This window comes from Sparus aurata, chromosome 16 (genome assembly GCF_900880675.1).
Source record: "Sparus aurata chromosome 16, fSpaAur1.1, whole genome shotgun sequence".
Taxonomy (NCBI): Eukaryota; Metazoa; Chordata; class Actinopteri; order Spariformes; family Sparidae; genus Sparus; species Sparus aurata.
In genome coordinates, this window is record NC_044202.1 from 15,338,684 (window position 1) to 15,361,759 (window position 23,076).

The 23,076-nt window shown below is 45.2% G+C and overlaps 1 long non-coding RNA gene across 1 annotated transcript in view; it reads left to right on the forward strand.

Moving 5' to 3' along the window:
- The window catches only part of LOC115565820 (uncharacterized), an 88,504-nt gene that overhangs the window by 21,015 nt on the left and 44,413 nt on the right, over positions 1 to 23,076 (forward strand). The window lies entirely within an intron of this gene.

The following is a 23,076-nucleotide window of genomic DNA, read 5'->3' on the forward strand; positions in this document are numbered from 1 at the left end:
TGTAATGAAAAAAAATTCATAAGAGTATCAAACAGAAGCAACCCAATAAAGAGTATTAATAAGAGTAGTAGTATTGAATAAATACTGCACCTGGGTAGATCTAAGCAGTGTAGACTAGAGAGCCAGACATGTCGTCACCGGTGTTGACTTTCTTATAGTTTTCAGAGGAAGATTACACTATTTGCATTCCTTTTCTGCCAGGATTCTGAAAATCCTACGAGCTTTAACACAACAAACTTGAGTCATGGAACATTAAATCAGCCGTCTTTGCTCGCAACTTCTTTCCATCAGGTGTGCATAACACTACATGTTACAGACTTCTTTTTTGAAAACAGAAATATGAAATCCTGTCATCTCATCAGTGTGAAACATGAACAACAGGTAATTATCAGTATTGGCTCGCTGGATTTATATTGTGCCTCCCTGGTCACGACTGGTATGTGTGTGTGAATTTATGTAGCACCGACGATGCTAACTTGATGCTTTTTAGTGTTTGTCAGTGTGCTCATCCTCAGCTCATGCACATGTGCACACCCCAGTGTGTGTGTGTGTGTGTGTGTGTGTGTGTGTGTGTGTGTGTGTGTGTGTGTGTGTGTGTGTGTGTGTGTGTGTGTGTGTGTCTGTATTCGTGATTATTGTGTGAATTGAGCTGTGTGTGGGCGTCGTCCATTGACCAGTACATAGCAAGCCATGCCTTGGCAGGTGTGGGATGCTACGTGGGCTAACTGAAGTCCCTCCGCCAGCCTGTTAGCCAGCCAGTCATCCACTCACTCAGCCAGCCAGCCAACCAGCCAGCAAGGCAGGCAGGCAGGCACAGAGAGAGGCAGTACACAGCTGTCTGAGCAGGCCTCCATTATCCAGCACTATCTATTGATCCACCCTGTGGGATTTTTCCTCTTTGGCATGGGATCATCTGTGAACACACACAGCACGCTAACACGCAACCTCTCGCACAGACGTCAACGGAAGCAAGCACACCTTCACACAAGTATACACAGATGCACACAGATGCAACACATACAAAGAACGGAACACACACATTTGTACCAGGCCGAGATCGATAGCCAGGAGGGGGGATCTGGAACCTCTTAGTTTTTCTTATATATTTATTTTCTTTATTTTATTGTCTCCTCCTCTGACATCGGGGGGGGACGACCCCCCTTCACTCTGTTGGGTGCTGCTGCTGTGCTGTTGTGTTTTCTCTAATTATAGAGCATGGCAATGGGCAAGGACCCATAAAGAATATCTCTGACGCTATAATTACTTTGGCTGCTCGCAAAATGAATCAGATAGTGTCAATAGGATTAACAAATGGTTTGGGTTTTAATTTTGCCTCCACCATAGGGCTGGTTGCCTCTTTTATTTCTCGCTTTTTAAAAAATAGAGTTAATTTTGCTGAAGAAACACGAGGACGATGCGTGAAACTTAACTTTGATCTCCGCTCTTTGATCGTAGTTCTGCTGCTTCTTTGATGGAAATGGAGAAAAAAAAAATCCTCCTATTTTTCCCAATTTGATATCATTCTGTAGCACATTCAAAACACAAAGATTATGTTATTACACAAACAACAACAAAAAATGCAAACAATGTGTTTGCATTTCTATCCTCCCACGCGTGATCTCATGGACGGCCCCGGCAGTAATGATCAAACGAAGACGCATCTTAATCAGCGCGTTGTACACAAACAAACCAACAGTTACAGTACAAGCAAGTGTAAACTCCAGATGATCATATGATTAATGTATTCGTCCTGTGCGCGCGCTCCTCAGTATTATTGCCAATAAATAATGCATGAGCCCCAGCTTTTGTTGATGGTAAGATGCAATGCATGGGTCCTGAGTATTCTGCTTCCGTGCCAAGAAATGCCTCTCAATACAAACTCCATCCTCTCCTCCCTTATATACTGTGTCTTGTTGTCGTTTCCCTACCACTCTGCTCTCGGTGCTGGCAGCCAGGCTAAACAAGGCTTTGAGATCGGTGGTGGTGATGGTGGGGGGGGGGAGAGTTAATGAATAATAACAGCCGTTAATCTCTGATGGAAAACATCTTTTCATATGAAAATCTCCAGGTTGATCTCTCCCAATCCCACCACATTGTCAATCTGGAATATGGAGGCCCTAGAGGGAAAGGCACTGTAATCTGCTCTTAATCTGTGTCCACCCCCTCTCCCTCCCCTCACCTCGCCCAATATCCTCAACAGCAGCTGTTTAGCGCGCTCCGCTTGTTTTCATCACTATGGATTGTCTTTGAATATCACTCTAATATTTAAAGTGTCTCTTTTCCTCAGATTGTCTCTGGAGATGATAGGACAACCATTTAGGGCTATTGTACAGAAGGAATGTGTACTTGGCCAGCCTGTATCTAATTTGGAAATTATAGTGATTACGAGCTAAATATAAAAACCCAGGATTTTGAGGCTGTAAGAGGCCTGCAGCGAAGGCTTACTGTATTGTTTGCCAGATGCACACACACACTTACACACTTACACACACGCAGAAGCAGAGAATCGCACAAACACAAACACGTGCGCACAATGGAAGAAGCAGCCGTCTGATGCGCTAAGTGCTGTTGTGTCCCGTTGAGTGCGTGACAGCCTCCATCTTCGCTGCCCTCTCTCCTCGCTCCTGTTCTTTCCTCGGCCTGTCTGTCTTTCCGTCCGTCCGTCCGTCTGTCTGTCTGCGCGGAGGGAAAAACATTTGGAGCAGCACCCGCTAAAAGCCTGCGAGCGGGGATGCAGGGAGCCTCCTCGGGGCTCTTAGTCCACTCTGGACTTTAAATGGAGCCACACACATGATGGCTAACAGATGTTTGCCAGATTACACGCAACGTGGGCCCAACCTCGCCTCGACTGCCACTGTCTGTTTGCCTCCACTCAGACGCTCCGGGTTCGAGTCCTCCCCCCTTTTTTCTCTTGCTGCTCCTCACTCGAATTCAGTGGTTAAAGGGTGATCTGCAGGGTCATGGATAACTGTCTAGTGGAGCCTTAGTTGCCTGCTCTCGGGGTAATGCATATATGTGTTTGTTGTATATGTGTGTGTGTGTGTGTGTGCGTCAGGGGTTGCATTGTTGGGAAAAGGGGAGCGTGACGAGAGTCTGCTGTGGATATAATTAATAGGCCACATGCGGCTGCACCAAATGTGTCACAGTGAGGGGAAATCAATCGATGGAGTCTGCCGGCATAAAGGGTGTGTGTGTGTGTGTGTGTTGGGGGGGTAGTTGATGGAAGGGAGGAGGGGAAGGGGGAGGGGGATGGAGACGAAGAAGGAGGTGTGGGGAAGAGGAGCAGGACCCAAGAGGGGAATGAAAGGGAAGAGAGATGTGGGGGGGGGGGGGGGGGGGGGGGGGGGGGGTCAGGAAGACAAGGAAGAACCATGGGAAAAGGAAAGAAGAAGGACTCTGGAGGAGAACAGAGGAGTAAGAATATGCAGCAGAGGTAAAGGAGGGAGGCAATGGGGAAGGGGGTGGGGGGGCTGAATCTCCCATCTCAGCTGGATAGAAATCACAGCCTTTAGCAATTTCCTGCAGAGACATTTGACATGGAAATTCATGACCGTGTCAATATATGGACATAGCGTAGATCCAACACATACATCACAGGAAACTCCCCAGCCGCATATTTAGCAGCTGCTTGTATCTAATCTGATTCATCTTGCTCCGTGTCTATACATTTAGTGCGGGAGAAGCAAGCGAAATCAAAACCTTTATTCCTCTCCTCTGCCGCAGATATTGCCAAACGCCACAGAACTAATCGCAGCGAAATTAGGGTGGCTAAATGCAGTAGCGCCGGTACTTTGGACTCGCCACCCAAGTAGTGAGATATCCTTCCTTTCTCAGGGCCCTAAACTCAGCAGTTGGCCTGTTTTTAAAGGGTGCATATCTAAGTTTGGAGGCAGGGGAGGAAATCAATGAAGATAAGAGTTGGATAGAGAGCTGTGTGTTGAACAGGCTGGCAGTAGACTGAGAGAAGCAGCCTGTCACCAGCTGCAGGGCCCTACTCTGTGTGATGGTGTGCGTGTGTGTATGTGTGTGTGTGTGTGGGATACAGGGACACATCTAGGCACACAGTCACTGATAGTGCTGCCAGGCGCCAGACACCCATAGATGAGACAGGGGGCGTTATCTCAGACTGCTGCTGCTGTTGCCCTTGGAAGTCATGTGGGTAGGTACACACAAAAACACATGTGCATGCACCTCTACACTGACATGCATTTAATGCAGTTGTATACACACACACACAGAGTTGAACTTTAGTTCCTCCTCTACCTGTAAAACTTTCTGTCTGCCAGCTGGGGGCATATGTATCCGCCAGATTATTGACTGTAATATGCACTCCGGGACTAAAAAAAACACCGGAGATGAATAGTGACTGCTTTAGCTGTGTTGATTGTATTTCCAAACATTCACTGTGGTAGTCAAGACGGCGATTTAAATATGAATGTTGAGCTTAAATAAATCCGCATTGAGGAATTTCATTTATAACCTATAAATAAATAGCATCCACTAAAATAAATTGTTCCTGCACTCTTATTTCTGCTATACCTCAAAAATACTCAAATCATTTAGTCACATTTACCATATTATAATTTATTTAATGTTAGATCTTTACTTAATTATTATTTTGATATCCTTTTTAAAGGTGCACTATATAGTTTAGTGGAGGATTTTGTTCAGAAGATATTTTTTTTTATGACTAAACAAACTAAATATACAATCTCTTCGTTTTCATCATTGAATAAACTGAATAGACAAACTGATCTTAAAGGACAGAACAACTTCAGACTGCTTTACTTTGCTTGTATTTGGCGGACCCTGCCACCTTTCTAGCTTCAAACTGTGTTCTGACCTTATTTTCCTCTCAGAACATTGTTTTTACTCAGTTATGGAAAAAATAGATATTTCTGAGATTGTATTATTACCTTATCAATATTGTAAAAATTAATGGTGATCGCCGATAGGAGTGTCATGATGAGTCCAAGAGGCTTTGCCAGAAGATGCCTCCCTGTCTGCAACGTCTCCTCAACATCTCTGTGGCCTTGTCACATGTCGCATAACTCCTACCTATCAGGAGTTGTCCACTGATGGTTAAAGGGCCCCCCTGCGTGTTTGTCATAAGGTGTCTGGATGCTTGGATGACATTTCCCGACCGACGCAGCACCTCAGTGCCGCACGCCGTGTGTCCTGCAGTAACTGATGCTCCGCACAAATTCACAAGACTTGCCAGGACACATAAGGATCTCCAGTTTCCCCCAGTAGATATATTCTGCAACACAGAATGTCAAAACTGTTTGTTCAACCGTCACTGTCTTTACACTTGAAATGAAATTGCTTTGCACCTGTGAGGACCTGAACCTTTGTGGCTTCCGGTCCTCTACACAACCCTGCCGACCACTGTATACAACAGTCACAAATCTGCTGGAGATTTATTTTACCTCAGAGTAATCCCGTCATGTTTCTTTGCATTTCGGTCCTCCATCTGAACTCTTTATTGGTGACAGCCGCTGTAGATCAGGTGGTTGGTGGTTTGTTGGTTTTGGGGGGATATGGGGGGTGGGGGTGGCAAAGGAGCTGTCATTTGGTCTGAGGAACACACACCCCAGACCCGGCGCTGCCTGGTCTCTGTAACAGCCCCTCGCTGCCTCCCCCTAGTAAACAGTCCATTAGCGTAGTGCTCCAAGGTAAACATATTTACTGGCTGGTGACGGCTTGCCAGTGTGGCTCCTCAGGCCCCGTGGTAGAGGGGATTTCATTAGGCAGAGGGCAGGGGGAGAACGGAGGAAATTAATGTGCCATTCAAGATGATTTCTTTGTTTCCCATCAACATGATCACAGACAGGCCGCAGGGAAGAGATGATTTACGCACACAAAGGAAAGAGACGGGGAGAGAGAGGGAGGGTAAGAGGGAGGGAGAGAAAAATATCACAAAAGGCTCCCAGTGCGTGAAATGTCTTCCTTTTGGTGAAAACGCTCTTGTCATGATTTTTTCTTTTTTTTGTTGTTGTTATGGCTTGAAGTGCTGGAATTGTTTTCAATCAGAAAAGCTTTCTTGTTTGTCATTAAGAATTTGAAATGGAAGTATATTCCGCAGCAAAAAAAGCACCAACAGGCACAACAATGTAATGCAATTCTTTTTTCCCACACTATCTACACACAGTAATCCAACCAATGCGGCGGTGTCCTGCAGCCTTGTTAAGAGCCTGTTTCACAATGGGAGCTTTTTCATACAGTTTGCGATGCAACCTAGAGGATATTATTCCGTGGCCTGCCTCGTTTATTAATAACTGCGCCTCACCAGTGAATTATCTGAAAATTACATACAGCTGATGGCAGCATGTTGGGTGTGTTGGAGTATAGTTTGTAGTAAAACTGTACTTAAATCTTGACCTAGCAAACTTTTCTTGCCATAATATACACTATAAAACATTTAATTTTATTTGTAAGTACAGTTTGTTTAACACTACCTACAAAGGAATCTCTTTTGAAATGATATCTGTGCTACAAAGTAATTAAATTACCATTTTTGGCTAGATTTGAAGTACCAAACAACCGCATATAGTACGTCCACACCTAAGTGGCGGTCTGTTGCGGTAATTCAAAATTTTTGAGACGAAATGAGAAAACATGATACATAATAACATAATAAGGGAAGGTTGCGGTCAAAAGTAGGCGTCTTGGAATACAACAAACACAGAAAGTGACTCAGAAGAACTGGACCGTAGGCTGTCATTAGTTGGAGAGTATTCTACAAAAATGATCAAGCTCCAGGAACGGAAACTTAACAAACCCGGTGAAACACAAACACCCTAGAACGCATACTGACATTTTCATCAGTTTTGAAAGCTGGAAATGTCTTATGGTAAAGGAATTCTATATTTACTGTACACCTTCCTGTGTATTAAATTGCATATTTAAGAAAAACAGATTCAAAAAGTCAGAACATTGTGAGGTTGCTGCACGACTTCAGTGTCTCAGGGCTGTCGTTTACAGTTAACCACACCTGTATAATAAGACTGTATTGTCTGTGCGAGTCAAGCTCTGTTTTTTCACTGACGACGTAGTCGTTTTTCATTAGGACATGGCCTCCGCTGTGAATTGGAGTGTTTTGCCGTTTAAGGACGTTCACAAATTCACATACATACAGATCAGCACATTCAAATTTGAGGCCACAGTTCTCCTTTGAAAAAAAAACATGTATTGATGCATGAAGTGAAGCAACAACTCCACAAGTGCGTTTGTACAATTACTGTGCTTATGTAGGCATTGATAGACTTTATTTTTCAAGGAGAGCCGATGAAAAGCGTTACTATTAAAGATTCTTTGCAGAGCTTCTCGGCTCACCTTCATGGAAACGGTGACAATCCAAGATATCTGGAATGGCCTTAGAGCAGGACCAATGCGCTTTGAGAGGAGCAAGGCGAGGAGTTGAGCTGGTTCAGGCGTCTGATTACTGCAGGATACCACTGGACTATATCCAGACCGTCTCAGGGTTGCCTCAGGATCCTTTAGAATGGCCTGGAACATGAAGGAAAATAGGACTACTCTGCATTTCCATTTCACATAACTTTATATGAATTAGAATTTCAGTCACATTCACATTAATTGGTCCATCGATTTCCATAATTGCATTAAAAACATTCAAATCTTTTTTAATACCAGCCATAGTTGATTTGCAGCACAGCGTTTTTTCTAAAGTTTGTCCCAAACTTTGCTTGACGTTGGAGCAGTAAACCACCCAACATAATATCGGCACAATCACCCGTAAACAAACCAGATGATAAAGTTGGTAAAGATGTCCTATTTTCACGAATTACCTCCACCAACGAGGTTGTGTCTTTATCCAGGTCTCTTTGTTAGTTGGTTGGTTTGTCGGCAGGATTACACCAAAACTTCTGAATGAATTTCCATGAAAGTTGGATGGAGGATGGGTCTTGGCCCAGAATAGACCCCATTAACTTCTTGATGAAAAATATCAGGCCTATTTACAGTAGGTGGCTGGTATCCATGGGTGAGCACAAATGGGGACTGTTGGGCCTTGGCGAAAGTATATGCCCTCCTGAGTGCAATACTAGTTCACTACTAGTATTATCGCTCAGCAACACCTACTTCTTTCAGGGCATGGTTGCTTACAACTTCGCAGGCTTCACATCACCTGGATGCATTATGTATTTTTAAAGCAGTTGCGGATATTTGAGCATGCAGTCTATGTATTATGTACATCTGCGACAGTAACCAATGATTATTTTTGTTACAGAATAATCTGCCGATTCATTTTCTAGATTAACAGATTATACAGTATCAAAAAATAATCAAAATTGTCCACCCCGATTTCTCAAAATCAAAGCTGATGGTTTTAAACGTCTTGCTTTGTCTGACCGACAGTCCAAACACAAAAAGTACTCTTTAATGCAACAGAATACAGAACAGAGCCGTGAATCTCTCTATTTAAAAGGCTACATATATTTAATTTCTTTACTTTTTTATTACAATTATCAAAACCGTTGGCGAATAGAAGTGAGAAGTCAACAAAACGTACCGCTCTGAATTACAGCTAACCATGTATTCCTCTGTCTCTCTTCTTGACCCACCACACTTCTCCCCATCCACCACTCTTCTCCTTTAGGTCATATTCAGGGTTGTATGACACCTGTGAGCGATGTGCCAGCTGACACGACCTGCATATAAATGACCGCAGAAGAAAAAAAAAAAAAAACATGCCCCTTTTGTATTTACACACACACACACACACACACACACACACACACACCATGTATTTTCAGAAGCCTGTCTGGGCTGTGCTAGGAGGCAGTTTTATGTAGTTGGTGACCTTAGACTGTGGAGCAGGTGTTTAGGGTCTGATAACATCATGACAGAGAGTACAGGTGTGACTGCGACAGGAAGGGAACACACTCAGGCACAAACGGACACACGCACGGACACATAAAGTATTGCATGTCATATTGGATGGCGCGGCTCTTTGTTCGCCAACCGAAAAGGCGGTAACGTCATACGGCGCGGGGGGCGGGGATTATTCTCCCGATTGGATACAATGTGCATACAGCTGCGAATTAATAATAATTTCAAATTCAAAACCAGCAAAGGCATGAACGTGTTCCACCATGTACTGCCCACTCATTGTAAGCCTTTATACAAACATGCATCTGTTCGGTACGAACAATGCAAACATAATTAATTAACAGCGATTATTTGGATATTGTGTTTACTTCCTGTGAAATTCAGACCATTTACATACATGTCACTCTACATAGGCACATTCTTGTGTTTGTGTGTTGTAGGCCTTCTGTTGATGCAGCTGAAAGTGATCAGAAACCCATTTTTTTTCCCAGCAGTGTTTGAGTGTGTGTGTGTGTGTGCACGCTCTGTCTCTGTGTGCAGCAGACATGCATATCTAAGAACCTAAAGGTAAATGTCAGCTCTTGTCCGGGGGGGGGGGGGGGGGGGGGGACTTGTCCTCTGCACCATCATGTGGAGAGAAGCAGTACAGCAGTGACTTCATTGACATTCCTCTCATAAAGGCAGAGCGGCTAACCCGGCCTCAGAGAGTAATCCCTCTACACCGAGACGTGGGAAGGGAAGAGGGACACAGTGTAAAGCTGATCGATTTGATCCCCAACCAGGAAATTGTACATGTTTTTTTTCCAACAGTACTAAGAAGTTTGTCCGCTATGCAGCCGTCCAATCCCTTCCCCTTGTACCCCGGGGATGAATGCATAATATGTTTCTGTATGGCATTAAACCGTGAAGAGATGTTTATAATTTCAAACTATAGCATAAAGTGTGGGATCTTATTTTTTTTTGTCTCTTTGAGAAGTCCCAGCCTGCGGGGTGATGTTTTGTTGATATCTGAGCACCCAAGGTACAGCCTTGATAAGAACTGATATACAGACAGAGAATGTTTTGTCTCTCCAGCTCTCATTGAGCATGACAGAGAGGATTTTCAGAGAGGCTGCATTGCCAGATGGGAGATTGTTCCTCCATGGCTATTGTCTGCGAAACGCCTCGGAATATGTCAGCTTTATCTGTGTTAAAACATACCAAACATTTTTGCATGCGATACTGTGGTACAGAAGCTATAGCCTCTCCCATCTGTGCCGTTCGCAAACTGTATCTCGGTCCTGCAGCATCCAGCACAACGAGGCAGAAATAACTCCACTGATCTGAGGAGGAGGCTGCCATTGCCAAATTTGTGATATGTAAAATGTGTGAAATATTGTGATATTGAGACATGGTTCGAGATAGATTACGTTGTATCAGCGAGCTGTGTTTCATCCCTCTTCCCCGCCGCTCGCTGCTTTCCTGCCTCTCTATCTCGTTCACACACACATACACACTGACACACATAGCGCTCTCATGCGCGCGAGAGGTGTGAAAGGCAAATATATGCTCTCCTTCACTGTGGACATAATACTGAGGTCATGAATGGAATGTTAATGAATGTTTTACCACATACCTCCATCGGCGGACGCGCATACAGAGCCGCGGCTGCACACCAGGATTTTACGCCGAGCGAGTACCAACCTCGCCAAAACCATAACAATACCCTATTTCAAATATGCATTCCTTAGCAAGCGAGTGGGTGTTTGGGTTTGTTTTTTTTTTTTTTATTTTCCAGCTTGCTTTCACTTGCATATAGGGCTTGCAAGAATGTGAAAAAGAATGAGAAAAACACACAATTTAGCTGACCGGCAAGGTAAAGGGAGGGAAAAAAAAATGTGGCCCGAGCAGGTCCGGTCCCCCGAAACGCGACCCGTGAACTCCAAATCCGTGTCACACTGGGAAATCGCAATGGAGGAAAACAAAGGGGAAGAAGAGGGTGTGGGAAGGAAAGGGCCGCGGCTTGCAGATCACTAGGCTGTGTTTGAGTATCTTATCGCGGCTGTCGCCAGCTCAACCTGGCTCCATTGACTTTGTGTGGGGATTAGAAAGGCCCACAGCTTCTGATTATTTGGGTGAGTGAGCGGTTCTGTGTAAACAAACATTGCGGCCAGGATTGTTCCAGTCACAACACGGCTGGTTGGCCCCTGACAAACGCCACACACACACACACACACACACGCGCACACACACACACACACACACACGTACACACTGACAAGCTTGTGGGAGAGTACACACACTCGCTCCTCCTGGAGTGTCCTGATGGGGTCTGGGTCAATGTTTAATTCACCTTTTACGGATATCGGCCGTGATTTCTCATTGATAGTCAGAGAGTTCATGGGAAAAAAAAGATGGACGGGCAGCTGCTTTTCAAACCCGAAACATAAAGAAATGATCAAGATGTTACGATTCTTCCTATGAGATGCTGTATTGTTCCTTTTTTTTTTTTTTAAAGTGAAACACACTGAAAGATGGCGAACCAGACTGGAGCTACTGTAACCGCAAACTGTTGGCATCTGTAGACTTGTTAAAGCCAAGAGGAGTCAAGCGGAAGCATATTGGGGGTGAAGAGAGTTGAGCAGTTGTAAGACAGAGAAAAAAAAAAGTATTATTTTACCAACAGCACAATAAGCCAAGCAGATGGGATACGGTGCAAAGAGAACAACTTCGATAGAAAAAAAAAATTTCCTCACAAGCGCAAATCCTCAGTGAGAACTCCCGTTTTATTTTTGCCGCAACCTTTCACTTTGCATTTTTAAAAAAAAAAAAAAAAAACAAAGGTAGAAGTGAGAAGCGCCCGCGAAGGGGCTGTGAAGTCGGCTGCATCTCCAGATATCCATTCCAGATGCTGGCTAGACTTGGTGGAGCCGGGGCCCGCCGTACTGGGGGCTGGATTTAGTTGTCTTTTCTTCCAGGTGTGATGCCTCATGCTGATTCCCCCACATGTTCCACGGGTCTTATCCAAACACGCCGGGGCTGGTGACAGCGCCGGTAGGCCTGCCCTCCCTCCTTGCCTGCCTTCCTTTCTCTCTGCCTCCTCTGGTGGCCCACCCACCCACGCTGCAGCAAGCAAGCGAGCAAGCAACCGGGTCCTCTTCTCCTTACCTGTCATCAGAGTTGCTGCCCTTCCTCTACTCTTTTATTTCCCCCTTTCCCCCCAGAATTCTGTCTCCTCCTTGGGTTTGAACCCCTTTGATGAAGGGGTTATGTTCACACCGCCGCTCCACAGGCTCCGCCGCGAGCCCCGAGACGGACCAAGTTGTTGCTCCAGTAATTCAGTCGTGCTCGACGGTGATGTAGGACGTATTAAACATGTCATATTTCAAGCCTGGTCAGTTTTAGGACGATAAGCCATCAGGGAGTGTTAGCTGGTTTGAGAAAAAAAAAAAAGAAAAAAAGAGTGAAGTGGAAAAATGAAAACAGAAGCTCGGCTGTTCCGTGTATTTGTTCCCCAGCTGAAGGTTCGGCGTCTGCTTCCATTAAAAGTGTGGGTGAGCAAAATTCAGTCTTCATCCCTGCTGCAAACTTAGACTAGCTTAGGGTCTTTTCTTTTCTTCCAGGCTTGATTTCACTTTACACCATGAAAAAGAAAAAAAAAAAAGAATGTTTCCCTTTTACTGTACATGAATTCCACCTACTCTTAAAGTTTCTCTTTTTCCAGGGCAGGCACGGATGGATGCAGTTTGGGGGGCAAACATTATTAGCGAGCCCACACAAAATATGTTGTCTCATGGCTCGAGTTGGACGCCTTCCAGGTTTGGCATAACTGAGGATAACATATTTATGGGAACAAGAAACGAGCGTCCTCGTTGAAACATGCTGGCCTTCGTTTCTTTTGAGAGGAATCTGTCTCGCTTTTTTATTGGTGTTATAACAAATGCCGGGCTGATTGATTGTTTCTCTCCACTTGAAGTTTTTATCACACGAAAAAAATTGTTTCAGAAACTGATTATTTACAAGTCAATTATCGTACGACAGAATTAATTAGAAGGCAGGCATACATGCTGCTAGTTTGAATGATGAAGTCAATAGATTGAAAAGGAAGCTATTGAATGTTTTTTTCTGCAGAAGCTCCGGAGTGAAATTAGAAAGTTCTGTTTTCTAAACCCATTAATCTATTGAGTCCAAGCCTCTATTGTTTTTAGAAAACCACATTTTGAGCGTGTGTGTGTGTGTGTGTGTGTGTGCACATGTGAGAGCAACTCTCGCTGACATACTTTGAAACTCCCCACGAGCCAAAGCAATGTAAATGATTTCCCGATGTTTAAACCATCATTGCTGTGATTAGACTCACAGGATCAAGATTTCAGCAAATAAACTGCTTGGACCGTCCCCAGAGCTCATTACGAAACACACACACACACAATTGGTAACACTTAACTCTTTGCAAATGTGCAGTGACACAGCGGCTGCAATGTGACTTTATTGTTTTTACAGGACAAGTGATACAATTCTCCCGTCGGGCCGGGCGGCGGAGGGCAAAACGCATCAAAAACAAGGCATGCCCCAACTTAAATAACCCAGTCATCTGTGTCTTATCAAGTCATTTTCTCATCAGTAACTCGTGGTATTGTAATGTCCCATTGGGGGTGATTAATACGTCGTGTCAAACCGAATCAAATGCCTGGCAACTTGAGTTTAATGTGATCAGCGCAACAAATGTCAGGAAGCTGTGGTTTGGTTTGGAAGCAGCGGTTCGGCTTAAACTCTCCGTCATTGTCAAACTTCTCCTCCCTTTTCGTCAGGGCGGGTTCAAGGATGTGTGGGTTGCTCCGCTGTGCAGCAATGTAATGGCTGCACCAATATCGGTACCAGTATCGGAAAATGAGGGCTCAGATGGAAACGAATCATGGATGGTTTTTAATTCTTGTGATTTTTAGTTGATGCAATGTGGGGATCTGTATAAGGTCAGAGTAGATCATTACCGCGGGAAAAACTAGCCTAGACTACCACAGAATCGACAATATGAAAATATTCAGCATATAACCTCACAACTAACACCCATCATACGTTTTCATACTTTTTTGGAGAAACAAAGAGTTTGTTATGCTCAACCAATCTCAACTAATTCCAAGCATACGGTTTAAATATGTGAGAACATGATGAAGCCGGAGCAGCGACTGTATTATTCCTGTTTATTTAGCACTTTACTGTAAGTCACTATCTTACTGACTGGAAAATCTGGCAAATACGATGCGCCGTAATATTGCCGATCTCTATATGTTTGCAGACATTAAGCTATTCTAGCTAGCTAATCCATTTTCCTGCACATGTTGTCGGCTGTAGCTTAGCCTTGCTGTACCTATTTGGTTATGATTTTGTCATCCTTTTACAGCGGAATCTGGAGCAGACAGTTTTCAATTTCCAGATGCTGATGGAGAGCAAAGCGTTGTCATTCACTGGTGTTATTTCTGTTTTTTTTAACATTTCTAACAAATTATATTTTAAAAACGAATGGGGCCATGGTTTGGTGCTTAGTATCGGCATGTATTAGAATTGAGATGATTGACCATAAAATTGGTACATTTCTAGTGTCTAGTACATTTACTCAAGTACTGTGCAATTTTAAGATATTTGTACTTTACTTTAGTACTTCCATTTTCCGCCACTTTATACTCCAGTACATTTGCAAGCAACTTTAGTTACTTTGCAAAAGTAGTTTAATAATACAAAATCTGCATAATGAGTACTTTTACTTTTGTTACTCTAAGAGTATTTTGATGCTAATGCTTCTTTGCTTTTACTCAAGAAAACCTTTAAACAGAGTATTTCTGCACTGCGGTGTTACAGCAGTACAAGATCTGACTACTACTTTCACTTCTGATGAAATCTGATCAATTGGAGAGAGCGCTGATTGAACATATTTTAAGATTAAAATCTCTCCCATTGAATCGAAGTTATGCTCCCGTCCCTGCCTTTTGCCCATCGGTGAGAGCCAGTGATTTTCCCGCCGTGAGTTCCAGGTGGGGCATAGCTAGCCGTGTCGCAGGACCCTCGGGCCACCTTGTCTCGTGACATCATTGCCAGTCATCCATTTCGTCTCCCCTGCTCCAGCTGGAGCTGGATGTTGGACCTCGGTGAGGCCCCAGTGCTGGTATTAATTTCTTGGTCCTGTTGGCGTCCGTCCCTTGGCAGCCCAGCGCCAGCTCCAGCCCCAGTCTCAGCCTCAGCCCCAGCTCTGGTTCCATCTCCATGTAGGAGTGTTACTGGAAAGCTGGCCAGTGGTATCTGGCTCTGATAATCATTTCAGGCAAGACCTGCCAGCATCTGTAGCGAAGCTTGCAGGAGATGAGCTATTAGTATTCAGAGAAGACAGACGTGAAGAAGGAAAAAAATCAATAATAAAGAAACGAGCAGGAGTATCAGCATCATACATCATATAAGGGGAAAAAAAAAAATCTCTGTGGTCCATTTCTCTACACTATGGCTTTATAGCTTAATACCGATATGGTGCATGCTTTTGCGGAATTCCAGTGTGGTTTCCAAGATTTTGAGCAATTTCTATTTGTAAAGGGCTGTTTCCAATTGCAAGCGGAGGGAATGGTTGTATAATGAAGTGGAACCTTTTTGAGGGCTTTCTACAGGGAGATAAGACACTAAAGTTCACAACTCGTTTCATGTTTAATGCGCTCGCCACGATAAGCATTGTAAACTTACCGACTGAATAACACTTTTGGATAAATAAAAACACATTCGATGACCCGTAGGCAGTGTTTCGGAGTTGGAACGAAGCCTATGTGCTGCAGCCACTTTGGATTATGTTACCAGAAGACATGGATTCCTGGCAGAACTCTTGTGTGTGGAGGTTTATTCCTTTCAAACAAACCACGCTAATGAAAAACAAACTCGAGCATTTGCGTCTCCATGTGGTCAGCAACCTTCAGTTTTTCATTTTTCACTTAAGGGGGATATTTTTCTAGTCGCTGATCTTTTTCATGAACCAGTTTAAGGCTCATCTTTGTCTTGTTCTCTCTATTCTCGCTCCTGCTACTGAATGTCCTACCTCACAAACCTCTTGTACTTGCTTGCATCTGCTAATGATTGGTACGTGTGTGTGTGTGTGTGTGTGTGTGTGTGTGTGTGTGTGTGTGTTTGCGATTTACAAGTGCGCGTTTCTTTCCGACTGTGTGTCTGTCTGTGTGAGTAGAGGTGGGCAGGAATTCCCAACTGGGTCTTGTTCAACCGGCCCCAGGATTCCAGTGGCTTCACGGGATGCCGCACAGTTTTGGAGGCTGTTAGTGGATGTTTAACGTTGAGTCAACACGCAGGAAACACTGTACCTTCCCCCTCTTTATGAGACCGAGACGCGGAATGATTAAACCTCATCTCGATCATTATAACTAGGCGTACTTGGACAAGGAAAATCTGGCTGTTTTTTTTTTTTTTTACGTCTCCTTTTTTCTTTTAAATGAACGTTTCACGGGTGGCTGATTTACACTGTTTTTTCAGCTCGACGTGTTGGCTCCACTAAATACCGACGTCCATTGGGCTTTGGTCTTGGATAGATCGGCAGCCCCTTTAACCCTTACAAGTGTTTTATTTTGAAGAGCACCGGGGGATTACAAGACATGAAAAGTGGGAAATTAATTCTGAAAACTTAAGTGGCTCATGAATGAAAAACTCACTTGCAGTAATATTTGGATGCAAAAATTCACATTTCTATTTTATGATTTTTTTTTTTTAATTGAAGCTGTTTGTGCACAAAACACGTCACCACGCGACTTGCTGACCTCCACCACGGTGCCCATGAATCTCCTTCTTCCGGGACTCCGGAGAGGTTTCTCCAACAAGCTGTTGTCCCTTCTGTAAACACAAGTACTGTAGAATACCGTGTGTGTGCGCTTGTGTGTGTGTGTGTGTGTGTGCGGATGGGGTTATTGAAAAGCTGTTCCACTTGCATGGCAACGCCTCATTACCCGTACTGCCTCCTTCTTTGCCCCGAAGTGGGCTGCGGCTCCCCTCGCTGGGCCCAGTCGTCAAGGTGACCCAACATGCCCCAGGATGGCGGGCAGGCAGACAGGCTGGGAGAGAATAGGGGGCTGTTTCGCTCTGTCTTTATTGCACTGGGGCCACCGTATGCTAGCTGGTGCATCGGGCCCTGGGTAGTTCCAGACTGCCGCATGCGTCCCGGTGAGCAAGCGGCTGATCTCATTTTTCAGCACACAGCTGCCCCAACATCAGGCCCAGGTGAAGGTGACCTCCCTTGCCTGTTGGAGTGCCTCTTAAATTGGTGAGGTGCAGACGTCGCTGTGCCAAAATCGGAAATAGACAAACTTCCGGTGATGTAGCATTTAGGGTTTTTTAACATTTTTTTTCTAGATCTATTTTTTCCGAGCAGGGGAATTAAAATTGTCATCTAAGTGTTGCTTTAACATCTTCAGTATAAAGTACTTAGACTGACACAGACGACAGTTGTCATTGAGTTATTGCAGCAGGCTGTTCGGTGATTGAGCCTCTGTACTTTGTAACAACAGACTGTAGCTGCATATCTCATCCTTTCATCTCTCCAGACATCCATCTCTATCTCGTGTTCGTTCTCACTCTATCCATCCATCCATCTACCCATTCCATTCCTCTCATTTGTCTCTCTCCCTCCCTCCTTGTCTTCCTCCTGTCACCACCCCCCCCCCCCCACTCCCACCCCGCTCCCCCCTTGAACACAGGACAGATTGGGAAGCCGTGATGGCGGCACAGAAGTTGAGGGAGAAGCTATTTATCCCAGACGGATCAGGAGGTGTGTGACGGAGGTGTGGACGGTTGCTGCAGGTCAGTGACGTTGGCAGGCGCCAGGCAGGCCGGCCCACATGGCTCGGGGACTGTGGGACTACAGACAGATGGCACCTGGTGGGTGACAAACAATTAACAAACCAACAAGAATAGCTGGATCGGCAGTATACCCACAAGCACAGGAGATAGCAAGAGGAGCGGGTGCATCTGTGCTCTGAACACTTTCACTCTTTACTTTTCCTCTTCCCGAGTCTTGTTTTGTATAACAGTCGCAATTTACCCATGTGTCTTTTTCACAAAAACACTCTTGTTGTCGTGTCGCTATAGAACAGTCTAAATAAAGCGGTGTCGAGCATATGCAGCAAGCATATGTTTCTGTTTATTTCGGTACAGTTTTGAGAGACGCAGTGGGTAATTTAAATGAACAATACAATGAAACAACACATTTGATATCTACTTTAAATGTTATGCAAAAAAGTTACAAACAGTCATATAAAGTTTCTTACCGGGAAAAAAGGCTTCACCTGGCACTGTCGCATTGTTGTTGTTGTTGTGTGTGTGTGTGTGTGTGTGTGTGTGCGTGCGCATGCGTTTTTTCGTGTAAAATCCATGCCGGAAAATTGATTCAGTGTTTTTATTCGAAAAGTGAGCACGGTGGCCAATGGTATTTCATTGCCTAACTGCATCCAAATGTCATCGTGATGGGGTGTTTCTGCACTCCACTCCCACTTACTGTACAGTGAAGATGTCCTCTGTTGGTCATAAACAAGAGAAATCTGTAATTTTTGGAAGGAGTGTCTCTTTCAAGAGTGGGGAGTGAAAAGATTATTATACATACCTAAGTGCGTGTAAGTAAACGGCTGTCATCTGGTAGAATTATTGCTTTGGACTGGCATTGGTCCTAGTATGTGTATGTGTGTGTGTGTGTGTGTGTGTGCGGACACATCTGGAGTCTAGACTCTGTGGCTCTGTGGGCAGGGTCCTATCTACGAGCAGCATCGGGTCCGGAGACCGGCCATGTTGACATAGGTGGCACACACATACCGGCATCTGTTTCAACAGTCAGTACTCTTACTAAATACCCGCCTTCCAAACACACACACACATACACACTGCTGGACACTTTTATCCTCCACTGAGGGATGGATTTGGGAGGGGGGGAGGGGGGGATGGGATGGAGGAAGAAGACAAAGTGGAGTAAGGGAGCAGGACGGGGGAGCTGCAGAGGTCCCTGGTAACCAAAAGCAAATGCAACTTCTCTGAATCAGCACCGTAAATCCTCCAATCCCCCCCGTTTTTTTGTTTTTTTTCGTTGCTGCGTCAGGATATTAAGACGCAGAGGGGAGGACAGTGTTTATGTGCGCGTTTTTGTCTTTTTTTCCTCCTGCATTGGTCATGTGTGTGTTCGCATGAGTGTGTGCTTGTGCATGAGGGTAACAGACAACATGTAATGAATTTTTCTCTTGAGGAGTTATGGTTAATCATGAAAATGGCCCCACAGTAGTCTTGGGGGGGTGAGTGTGTGTGTGTGTGTGTGAGAGAGAGAGAGAGAGAGAGAAAGAGAGAGACTGCAAGTGGGCTGCATTTCAGGGTGTATGCTGAAGGAGCCTTTAGCACTTCCAGATCAGGGAGTTTTATTAGCCCATATCAGAGCGCTGCCACTTGTGATTTACGTCTGTGCGATGTCAAAACACACACACACACACACATATTATCCATGTATGCTTCTTTAATGTGCACACTTGCACAAACAACATAAGCAACTTGGACAGAAACACTGCGGCCGGTCAAAGTGCGAATGCCAGGGAGGACGAATGCACGGAGACAAAAGCGCAAAAAGGATTTATTAAACAAACGGGGGTGATGGAGAACCAGTCAGAATGATCACCGCAGTCCTCCGCAGCCAGTTTACATAATGGCTTGACGTATTAATGGGATAAACACGACGATAAATCTTGGTCAGTGAAGGACATGCAAAGAATGCGGGAGCAATAGGCTTTTCACAGCAGGAAAATAAACACTGATAAGACTGTGGGAATATTGGTGAAGTGCTACGACACTGGTACACACACACACACACACACACACACACACACACAGATTAAACACAGAGAGGTAACAGCAGCACCTAGAGTGCAGCCGCATTGATTCAATTTGATACAAACTGCTCAGGAGAGCACGGTGAGTAGTGCATATTGAAAGTGTGAGTCTATTTCAGTAGATGGTAGCAATATCGGTGTCCATTTTCTTGCTAACCTTTTCTATTCTTAAGCCATCAAACAAATGGAATACCTAATGGCAAATGGAGTCGGTACAGCTTTCAAATCAATGAAAACGAATGAGCTTTCAGGAAGAGAGAGAAAAAAAAAATCAATTTCCGTATACAGAGCAGGGCTGAACGTGCTCCGCTCCAGTGTTTGTGCTAAGTCAAAAGACGAAAACAAGGGGCCTCTCTCCGATGCACGTTTCAAATAGAGATCTGCTAATAGAATCTGGGATATAAATTTTCCTGTCACCTTCTCTACCTCCGAGGAGCCTCTTGGTCGATAAGGGAGAGAGATTGGGTTGAAAATTGATTTTCCAGAATAATTGCTATTCTCTTCGTCACGGAGACTCAAGTGTCTCCGAGGCTTTTTCCTATTACAGCTGCTGGCTCTCCAATTTACCTGCCCAGAGAAAATACACGAAAGGGCGCAGCCTTTGGCCTCCGCAATCATCAAGGTTGCGAGGCTTCCAGCGGACGAGATTTATGGCGGGTTCGGCGTGATTGGCCGACGGTATTCTTCAGATTGAAAAGGTTTGACCTTTGCGACGCAAAACCTGAAACATAAATGACACGTTAAGTTCTTATTGTCCTGTAGAAACCGCACTGAGCATATTTGCGCTGCAGGTTGAGGTTCTGCAGTGGCACGCAGGTTAAAACGGACCATCTCTGCAGACAAGAGCTTGTCGTGGTAATGTGACGGGTACTGACGCAAACCCACTACTGTCGCAGTTGACAGCAGCCCGTCATTATGTGCCATCACGGCTTTGATCTGTTGTGTTACTCTATGCTGCAGCAAACAGTACTATTTGTAAGGCCGGTGATGAGAAGATGGATCTGTACTGAGCCAGGTCTAATTCCCCGTGGCTTAGTCGGTACCTGGTCCGGCCCTCCTGTGGCTAATCCCGCTCCCTTTGTGCCATCCTAACAATACAAACTGCCATTTATCCTGAATAATAGCAGCACTGGAGTCGGTGAGGTTCATAGCCTGAACCAGACACGGTGGGCAAAAATATATTTGCAGGCATTTAATAGTCGGGTTGAAAACTGCCATTGTCTGCCAAAGGAGTGGAAAACATTGCCTTTTTACTCAAGTTGAAACAGTAAAAGCATTGTGTATGTATTATACGGCAGGTGAACATTGTTCATTATGAGGGGTGTGTGTTTTGTTGCAATGTGCCGTATCATTGTGCCGAACAGAGGGGAGCGACTCCTCTAGCCCTCTGTCCTCCTTGCGTATCATACTCGGCTGCCATCTGAAGCCTCCTCGCTGTGCTCCACTGTACAAAACCCTATTGTGGTTTCCCTGAGATAAGCAGAGAGAGGGTGAGAGAGAAAGGGAGAGGAGGGGGTGAGAGGCCTCTCCGGAGGCGCCAGGCCTATCTCCTCTATCTCCCTCGGGGGGGGGGGGGGGGACATGCCGGCATTCCCAAAGACACCGGTGCTAAGGGCCTCGTCGCCCTGCTGCCCACCTCCTGCACACACAGGAGAGGGGGAGACGCGGAGATTTATGTCATGGTAACCCAATCTCTTCCCCTACTGAACTCCCCGTCTCCCCTGACTGCCTGCGAGAGCGAGGGGGAGAGTTTGGGAGTGGAGGGCTGCTGATGTTTTCACGGAACAGAGGTGGAGTGAAACAGACACAATGTTCTCTTTCTTTTGTTTTAATCCGATACGTGAGGGCTGCAGCGATTTGTACGTGTCCTAGCAGCGCCTGTGCGGCTGCGCGTGCGCATGTGGCGTTTGATATCTGATACCAGCGGCCCTTCTTTATTTGGGACTGAGTGGGATCGACTCCCACGGATGGCTATGAGAAGAGATGTGACACTTGGAGATAGCAAAAAAAAAAAAAAAAAAAAAAAGGAGGAGGAGGTCGTGTAAACACATTCACACATAAACACACACGCTTCGCTCACGTGTTAACACATTCGGAGCCAGTATTCACACAGTTGCATTTTTAGGATGCCTTCCGAGTGCTCTTTTAACATTTTAACATTCGCCAGATTTTTCTTTTTTTTTTTTTCGTCCAGAAGACGACAGAGAGGAAGCTGCGAAGAAGTTGAGACTTCACAAAACAAAACAGATGCTGGGGAAGAAGTTGTAAAGCCAACACGAAGACGGCACTGCTTCTTCCTGTGCGCACCTATTAGAATTCAAAGAGTCAACAATGTGGTGTAGGTGTGCATAATGAATGAAACACAGAATGTGACATCTCCTTGAATTCATAGGTTTAATATTTCATGGTTCGGAGGCACACCTGAGAGTCGAACATATGACCGAATCAAAACTTAATGTGGAACACGCAATATGCTGAAATGGTGAAGTCAGGGGGAGGAGGAGACTGAATCACTGCATCAAGGATGACAGGGCCGGATAATCAAACACTGAACTGCAGTCAGTTTTTATTTCAAACTTTCTCAAAGATGCAATCCCTCAAATTCACATCCTACGTTTGTTTTCCGCATCCACCACAACTCGATAACAATACAACACAAGCGCAGTCAGTATCGTCAGTCCCGGGCAATTCTTGGAACCGCAGATTCTCAAGTCTCCATCTGTGACTTTTTCTCACAAACCGCAAGAGATGCTCTAAATAAGGCTCCGCACGTTCACCTCTGCAGCATCTTCCAAACATGTGTCGAACCCACCAGGAGCCGGCCTTATGGAGATGTGTGTGTGCGCTAGGAGGCCCTTCCTGCATGTGTGTTTTTCGGCATGACGTGGCAACCCCCTGCCCTGTTCAAACACGGCGTTGGCTGTGCAGGCAGCCTCATCGTCAGGCTTGGCTTGCCACTGGTACACGCTGTGCCTGGCACCCTGCGGAGGGGGAAGGAAGGAGCGCAGCGGGGCCAGGCCGCCTCCAACACCTCTCCCACCGAGCCAAAGGCCCCTCTGGTGGGGCTCTGAACACCAGAACAGGCCCAGGGAGAAATGATAATGAGGACCGAGTCTGTGTTCCACAGGATAACACGTAGGGACGCCATCACAGGTTTCAAACTGCACACGCACACACACACACACACCACGATGTAAACATGCAAATATGGAAGCATATGCACACAAGCACGCCTGCTCATAATCAGGCTGGCAGGGAGGCGAACAATTGAACACACACGCACTTGCTCACAATCTAGTTTAGGAGAAGACATTAAGCTTTGGTGAAAACGTGTCAGTTTTAGGTTGTGTTGTCATGT